Raw genomic sequence first — 9498 nt, forward strand, 5'->3', positions numbered from 1 at the left:
TTGAAGAGTAGGTTTAGATTAGACATCTGTAAGAACTACTTCACTGTTAGGGCAGCTAGGATCTGGAACCAACTTCCAAGGGAAGTGGTGCTGTCTCCTACTGGGGGTCTTTAAGAGGAGGCTTGATGCCTACCTGGCTGGAATCATTTGAGCTCAGTTTTTTCTCCTGCCCAGGCAGGGGGTCAGACCTGAAGATCTACCAACCCTACTTCTATGATTCTCTGATTCAAAGTAACCAATAAGTCTATACTTCACTCTAGCTATCTAGCTATCTAGCTATCTACCCACACACACACACACACACACACACACACACACACACACACTCATTTTTTATCGTATAGTAAACTATCATTTTTTTATTCTACAATGAGTGTTATGTAGACAGACCTCTTTGTCAGATTTTGGCCTAAGAAAGGAATCATGAACTTATGGCCTGTGGAATGAATCCAGTCTGCAAAGCTATTTTATATGGCTTATGGTGATGGGGAACTTCAGCAGAGTTTCTGGGATCACCAGGTTCAGTAAAATCAGGCATAGACCAATGAGAAGAACTAACCAACATACTTTAAGTATGGAGCAGCAGGCAACCTCTACAGACCCTTATCTCTCTTTCTCTAACAGATGCTTCCTGGGGGACAATCTCCCTGTTCCCAATGCTTCTAAATAGGGAGGGTCTCTCTGTTATAACCTTTATCACTACATCTTGTGTCTTAACAATAACTAGAAAAATCAATTAACACCCATCTACAGAGATGAGTTTGGTGAATGAGAAAGAACTTGAAGAATTTGAGTTATAAGCTGAAAACAAAGTTGGAAATTAAAAACAAAAGGAGAAACATAGCCATATGGAAGGACAAGGAAATCTGTAAGTGATCTTCCTGCACAGTTGTAATTTAAGTAAAAGGACAGTTAGTCACAGAAGCTTTCCAGCCTCCACTTGTCTTTATGTTGTTGAGCAATATAGCAAAGAACTGTGGGGCGGTATTCAAAGTTTTGAGTGGTACCTAGCAGCCACTGGGGTAGAAGAGAAAAATTAAAAAGTCAAATCCTCAGTCCTCCGGCATATTGTGGGGAAGAAAGCTTTGGCTGTTTATACTTTTGCCTCTGAAAAAGGTCTAAATATGAAGTTAAGAAAATACTGTCCAAATTTGAGGAATACTTCATGCCAAAAAAAAAGAGAAACTATTGAAAGACACAGATTGTTTTTATGCAAAAAAGCAACAGAACAAAGTGTAGATTAGTATATTACTGTACTAAAGAGATTGAGGAAGAGCTGTGCTTTTGGGAACTTGACAGAATCTCTGATTAGAGATTACATCACAACAAAGGCTCTTGTATAAGGGAGACTTGTTCCTAGAACAAAAAAACTTTCCATATGTGCAGGCTGCAGAGCTGAATACATCAAAAGAGGTCATTGATGCAGTAAGCATGAAAGAATGTAGACAGAAAAATTAAACTCACACAGTGGAATTTTCTTCTGGTAGGAAGCCACCCCTCAGCTTGAAATTTTCCATTGGCAAGGAGAATGCTAAGAGAGACAGCAAACAAGCAGAGGTGTACCAAATGTAGATGGCAACATGGACCCAAACTTTGGCTGTATTTGGAAATCTCTGTTTTGATTGTAACAAGAAGAACCATTTCACCAAGTGCTGCAAATCCCAAAAACAGAAGCTTCAAGTGCATACAGTTGAGTATAAAGTGGAGAAAGCAATTTTTTATAGATATTATAGAATCCAGCAAAATCAATGAGAGGGATCGGATTTGCCAATGGAAGTGCAAGAAAGAATGGTTTCATTTAAATTGGGCACTCAAGGTTAGCTTAATATTTTCCTGCAGCATGAATATATAAAATTAAACCTGAAGCCAAAAGTGAGTCATAACCTGCTATTCAGAAGCAAATACACTAGTGAAAGGGACATGCATTGCTAGTGTGCAATTAGACATAAATTACATGAACTGCCATTCATTGTATTACCTAGGGAAGTGACACCAATTTTGGGTCAGTCAGTTTGTGAAAAACTGAATCTAGTTAAATGTGTGCTTGCAGGACAAGAAGGCACTCAATGCGTGCCTCCAGATGATACTCTTGGCCATCATAACCCAACTCTGGACAGCATTCTTAGGGGGAAAAATGGTTCAGAACACAAGAAAGAATCTTGTACCTATTGGAAGAAATGTACCTATGGACATGATTTCAAATACTATCATGCAGAAAGAGAAACTCAGTCTCAGTGGTTCTTTGTATTGTGTGCAGAACCACAGCTACCAAAATGGGAAGTAAAGGAGGACTGGTAAAAACAAACAAACAAACAAAAAACAGTGTTCCATGTAGCACTAATGATGGCACTTCTCATCTCAAGCATATTGCTACTATAAGGACTGAAGTCTACCAAGACTTGGAGGGACAGTTTCCCACCAAAACAATTTGGAAATTGGGTCATATACTGTATCATTGAAAGAAAAGTGAAACAAGCTGAAAGACTCAGAGACTTGGTAAAAAAGCTGCAGAAAAGGGGGAATAGGAAAGTAAATGCTAACTTCAGAGCAATATGCATAAGCACAGGCATACATGAATGGAAAGAACTAACCAACAAACTTTAATTACTGAGCAGTGGGAAACCTCTGCAGATCCTTTGTTTCTCTCTAACTAACAGCTGCTCCCTTATTGAAGGACCTTCTCCCAATTCTTCTAAACTATGAATTTCTTTAAATTTTAACTTTTATCACTGGGAGGCAGTGGTGACTCTCTGGGAAGGGTGGAGGGAAGCAGGTAGTGGCTTCCCCGATCTGGCTTCGGTGGAATAGACTGTACTGCAAGTTGCCTGTATTCAGAGCAACTTTCGTAGAAATTGTTGCTGACTGCTAGCCTAAGTCAGCATCCAGGAAGACTGTGGTGGCCAGTTCTAAGCTAACTGCATTCTTTATGAAACTGATTGTGTCAGTATTTTCAAAACAAATTAGCAGCAATTTTTCAGATCCCAGGTCAGCAAGAATCAATTTAATAAAACAATGCATGAGTTCTAAATTAGCTGAACAGAAATCTAAAATCAGAAGTTAACTGGATATTGAGTTAAGTGGGCAATCATGACTTTAAAAAAGTGCCAGGCTTTCAAAAAATGTGTAATTTTCAAGGGAAAATGAAACAACTCATCTCTATTTTACAGTCTTCAAATAGCCAGGTACATTTATAATGAGTAACAAAAAATGTGAAAGGGATTAAGAATAAAATATGCAGTGCATTCCTTCTGAAATAGCCACTTTCCTTTCAGCTTTACATAAGAACAAGTAATCTTTCTGCATGCTGTGGCCCAAGAAAACATCAAACATTTTTCAAGCAACCCTCCTTTTTTATCTTCCTTTAAGTTCAGATCTATAAGAATACATAATCTGTAAAACACAGAGAGAAAACAGATTTACTTGTAAAAGTTAATTTAATTCTTTGTCACATCTTCACTCCATCTGTTAGCAATGAAAAAAAGTAAAATTTGCACTTGAAAATTAGCCTCAAGCTCTTGCAGCAAGGCTAAAATTTACTTTGTCTGCATAAAGCCTGAATCATCAAGGTTTGTGTCAGTGAACAATATTTGAATAGCTGAATCCTACCTCAAACCCATATCATGGTGGTAAGCTATAATAGAGACCACAACCCTCATATATCCATTGTAAAGAATACTCATAATCAAAATTCTCCAACTTTCCATAAGATGATCCTTTGTACTATACTAATCATGCTTCCTATCAACAATATACAGAAGCTGGAAATGACATAACTGAGTGGTTCTGCATCTGGTGTGTGTGTGGTGTGGGGGAGCAGTGGCTGCAGCTGGAACATCAGCAGAAGTGGTGGTTATTTTTGCACCCCCATGAAATCAGCCACCAGGGCTGGTCCGCAGTCACCATTCTTCCCCATTAGTTATGCTACTGGAAGCTAGGACAGCACCCTATAAAGCTTTCAGGAGGGAGACTTCATACACAGATCCTCTTTAAGGTCATGTGGAACAGTAATTCTTATTCTGGCCCTTTCAGGGCTGTCAAATGTCTGTAAAATTATGAAAGGTCAGTAAAAAAAAAAATCATGCTAAAAATTATGCTAAAAATGCCCATCTGTAAAATCTATAAAAATCTTGAGTTGTAAATAAGAACTCTAAGCACCTGGAGCTAATTGAAACTCCATGGTGGAAAGTAGCTGGATGCAGTGTTGAAACACAGTTGGAGCATAGCAGTGCCACCTGGTGCCTGAGCAGGAGTGTAGCACCCTACAGAGAGATGTATCATGGCTTTACAGATGCTTCCCTCCAACCCTGGGCTTCTGCTGCTGAGTCTACTTAGCTACCTTTAACGCTGCTGTCTCTGAGATAGGATTATTTGGGGGGTCATGTCAGGACAAGGGAGTGGAGGTAGCAGGCCAAGGGAATGAGGGGGGCAGCATTGGAGCAGGACATGGCCAGGGGTATCTGGGTGGAGGCAGCATAGTATAAAACCATTGCTACGGTGCTGCCACTTCAATATTATTTTTTACTGGAAATTTTACTGACAACCAAACTCTTTTGCCTTTATCTTATAGTTGCTATTAAATTTGAATCCAGCCTTTCTAACTGGGCTAGGGCCTGGGATAGAGTAATATTTACATTATGTAATATGTATATTGGTAAGCGCATGTGTCAGTAAAAAAAGCTGGGTTATCAGTAGAAAGTTTGCAGATTGTTAGTAAAAATAAGAATTCCTGGGTGTGGTAACCCTGCCCTTGACCACAAAGTGAAATGCCCTTTGGTACTGGGGGGTACTGCAGCTGTGGAGGGAATCACTGGGCCCCTGCACAGCTCAGGCAGGCTCCAATGTGAAAAAAAAGATCAGGCTTGCTGCTTTTTTTTTTCTTCTTCAATGAAGCCTGCCTGCATGGGCTGCCTGCAGAGCCCCTGAGCTGTATGGGGCCTAGTGCTTCCCTCCACAGCTACTAAGGTAGCAAACTAAAACACCTTGGACACATTTTATTTTGCTACGTCCGAAAGTCATTTAATGCACAATACGCCACTGACAGTGTAAACAGCAATGCCATTAAAGTGGTGCAAAAGGGCATTTAAGCCACTTTAAAGGCCAATTTTGTGGCATGAATAAAGGCCCTGGTAGAATAAAGTACTGAATGAAGTACCTGACCATCTGAAACTAAGAAGCAAATCAAAGCATAAATGAAATGGAGAAACAACATAAAACTAACTTAACACGGAGAGCACAAAGAAATGACATGTTTAAAGTACTTTTAGATTTAACATAAAAAATGCTATTAGCAACTGAAATGAAAAAACATAAAAATTTAAACTTCTTAACTTGTATAAAATAGTTTAGTCATTGCAATACTTCAGTAATGAACAATTAGTTTGCTCACTGTATCACTTTTCAAGGAATCATGTCTTAGGTGACATTGTGTTATAATACCACAAAGTCAGTTATTAGAGAGACACAGTCATCTTTCTCCAATCTTTTCATTTTTACAGAAGTATTCTCATGCAGCAATAATTTGATATTTTTCCATTTTTTAAATCTGATCCAATGAATTTTTATTTGATACATTCTCATTAAGTAACCATGCAGTTCTGATTTGATAAAGGTGTTTAACTGCAAACTGAAAATAAGATCTCAATTCTCAGGGAAGAAAATCAGTGAAGAGGTGAGAATAAAAACTTCTGATGAGTTTTAATCATTGTAAATCTTCAAGCGATGATACTGATCATCAAGGTATCCCATTTTTGTAGGTGTGTTTATTAAAAAACTCAAGGTCATATAAAATGCTTGATTCCAATATTGCAAGGTTTTAACAAAATCAATCTGTCAGCTCATTTAGCCTTCCTGGTTTAATATAGGGTTATCTCACCTCCTTCAGAAACTACCAGCTACTTCCTTTTGTTTTTCTGCTCTCATTCACTAATTAATAACTGATACTATAGGAAACTGTTTTCATGTTGGTTCAAAGGGAAGTATTTTGCAGTACATTCTTATGCTCATCCAACCATTGGGAGATTAGCTACCATTTCTGTTTTGATGGAATTTCAATCTGTCACTTGTCCCCTGTTGGCAACTTTTCCTCATGTGTTTCAACTAGCTTGATTAGACTAAGGGTAGTAACAGACATTGCCTGATGTTACATTTGTGCCACCATATGGTCACACAAATAGTGAGCATTCTCACCCTTTGCTGTACTAAATTAGTGATGCAACAAAATGTAGTCTAAGATAGCGCCATTTTATTGCTATTTATCTATATTTACTCTTTGGTGAGAAAGTGCAGGCAGCCTGGAGCTGCTTGCACTCTCCAGGTCCCCAGGCAGGTACTCTGTGGGTTTTGAAGGGTATACTCTGTTGCACCCCAGGAATTCCTGCACAGAACTGGGCTCCTCGAACTCCTGGAGCACCTGCCCAGCTTTCTCCACTTGTAAGATAAAGGTCAGAAATGGTCTAATTGTAATAAACAGTTTCCTATAGCCCTTGCTTTCTAATAATTCAAATAATAAGAGCTACAATCCACTTTAAATATCTAGCTATTCAAACCTATATAAAAGAGGTACTAAATATTTCATGGTTGAGTACCTTTGAAAAGATGTCACAAAGTCCAATATTGTCTCCTTTTCACAATCCCAATCTCAGACTTTAATTTTTACCTTGTGAGAATGTAGAAGCAAGTGCTTGTTTTCCTCTGCAATAGCAAACGTGTTCTGTTATAACACTGACAATGCTAAACATGCATTTAAAAGATGCACATTTAGCAGTATAGCTGACATAAAAGACGATGTGGAAAAGGTGTCCTGGTTTTAGCTCTATTTCCCCAGTAAATTAAAGGGTTATTATTGCCATCTAAAGGTGTTAGCAAAAGACAGGCATTTGCCATAGCCGCCAGATCAGATGTCAATGGTAAATCATCATTCTTATAGATATTCATGTTAAAAAGACATACTGTTTCAGATATACAGTCAAGCACCCCAAATGAAATTGTGTGATCTGCACGTGACAATTGTTAGATGTAGTATTCTAAATTCTGTCTTTATTAATATCTGTTAATTCTACTTCTTTCTTATTTTCTTTGGTATTCATTTTTATTTATTAATAAAATCATCCTTTTGGAAAGGAGGAAAATGGGAAAAGGAGGGAAAAAGAGGAGGGATGTGAGACAAAGAAAGGGTAAAATATAATATTTTCTTGAAAGATTTCAGGTTTTGATGCCTCCCACCCCAAAAAGAAACCTTGAAATAGAAAAGCAACTCTTGAAAGTTTGGGCACATTTGCATTTTATCCACATAGCTTTTTAAAAACTGTTAATATGATTTAAAGAGGTAAGTTGGCTGCAGATTTGGAGGAAACAGCAATGAAAACATCTGTTCCTAGTAGTTTCTAAAATTGGTAAAGAAAAGAAAACCTTTATTTACCTTTAGTTACAAATAACAGGACTTGGGCAAACAGTGTAGTATACAGAAGATATGTAACAGGGAGCCAGGGGCTCCTATTACTTGAAGAGAGAAGCCACATCAGGGATTGCCCCAGCTACAGGGGAAGACAAAATGCCAGGCTAGCCGCAGGAGAGTAGGCAGGCAGGGAACCACTGATTGCAAATGCCTATTGCAGGTCTAGCTGCCTAGTGATAGGACAGTACTATATTACATTGTGGGCATGTCTACACGTGCCCCTGACTACACATTTGGTACTGCGCTTTTAGGAAGTACTAAATGACTGTGCAGTATCCACTGGTACTGTGCAGTCCCCATGGCGCATGGCTATTTTTAGATGCTGCATCACCAAAGCAATAACCTATGGTGATGTATCTCATTGCTATGGCAATCTAGCATCAGAGTCATGGTTTGTGCCCACCAAAGCTACGGCAACGTAGCATCTTGTGTAGACATGGCCTGTGTCATCAATTTTTCTCCATGAGAGGGGGGTATAGTTCCTTTAAGGATCTAGAAGTGGTAGCTATCCCTATTTGGCAATAAGGTGAAGATGTGAGGAATCAATCTACTGAGTAGATTCCCAGGTGGGAATATCTAAAAAAGGGATCCTAGATGAGAAAGAAAGAAGAGATAATGAAGAACCTTTGCAGCCTGAACTGTAAAGATTGTTTCCTTTTGACTTCCTTTGTTGACTGGAGGAGACAGAGTGGCCATTTTTGTGTGTGGGCAGTAAAGGAGGAGGACTCCCAATAAAAGATCTGTTTTGAACCCTGGAAGAAGTATGGTCCTGACTTGGAGTAAATCAACAGGCAGTAGATACAACCAATTCACACTCCCCACCAAAGGAAACTGTTTTGTTACATTGTGACAAAGCAGACACAATAGGCAACAGGATTACTAGAGAAAGACTATTTAGAAAGACCTTATCCTATCTTTGTGCACAAAGATAGAAGTTGGCAGTATGTGAGCTGTTTGTTCAGTTCTGTAATTGAGTGAATCCTAGGAGAAAACTCTGTAAATATTTACAACTTTACACAAATGTTCCTAAATTTTGTTTCATGTAGGGTTTTTATGAACCTTCTAACAAATAAATATTGCAGTATTTTCAAGATTAGTAGTATTCTTGCATGGATTATTTCCAAGAACAGTCACAATGGCTTTCTTGAGGATTCACTTTAGCAGAGGCACAAATGCAGAGGAACAGAACAGAACTTCAAGAAACCCTTTTACTCATGTAATTGATGACTTATATCTCCTGTGCTGTGCTCAAAATGAACAGATTAATACAATTTTTTAATAAAAGTTGGTTTCTTTTTCATGGTAGACTGTAATACCCATGTCACAGCGTTACTCAAATTGCCAATTGCTCAAATCACAAGCGAGACTTTATAAAGAGGAATAAGGCAAGGTGCCATGTTTATTGACCACATGAGTTAGACATAGAGGTTTGGACACACCATTCATACAAACACACACAAATCATCATACACATCATTACACACATGCATACACATACACAAAACAACCACACATACACCAGATATCGTTACCAGCAATAGTTGCTCAATATCAGCCCAGGGTGGCCAACCTGGGCTTATTGACTAGGTGATGATAATTTGAAGATAGCAGATTTAAGGATAACAGCTGGAGTGGGGTGAACAGATGTATCTGTGCTTTGATGAAATGGCAGTAGAGGAAGAGACTGACCCAACCTGGCATTTTTAAAGTGCTCTTTTATAGGGATTGGCATCCTCTGTTTCAGTGCTTTCGGGTTTTTCCATACCCAGGTTTTGTTTTTGCAGTTGTTCTTCTTTTGTCTTCAGCATATCTTAGCCTTGGAGTGTTTTTGCTGCCCACATGGCAGCATTTCTTCTTCTGTTATCTCCTTTGTGCCCTCAACCTCAAAGGGATTCTTCAGCCATTTATTAATTAGTTCACTAACTGGTAACTTACGTTTGGCACCTTGCTGCTTACATAAACAGTTAAATCTTCTACCATCTCTATGCCATTCCCTCACCATTCACCCTTTTACACACACTCATACATAAAGGCTATGCAGAGTT

This window comes from Crocodylus porosus, unplaced genomic scaffold, assembly GCF_001723895.1.
Source record: "Crocodylus porosus isolate Cpor-Errol unplaced genomic scaffold, CroPor_comp1, whole genome shotgun sequence".
NCBI classification, from domain to species: Eukaryota; Metazoa; Chordata; order Crocodylia; family Crocodylidae; genus Crocodylus; species Crocodylus porosus.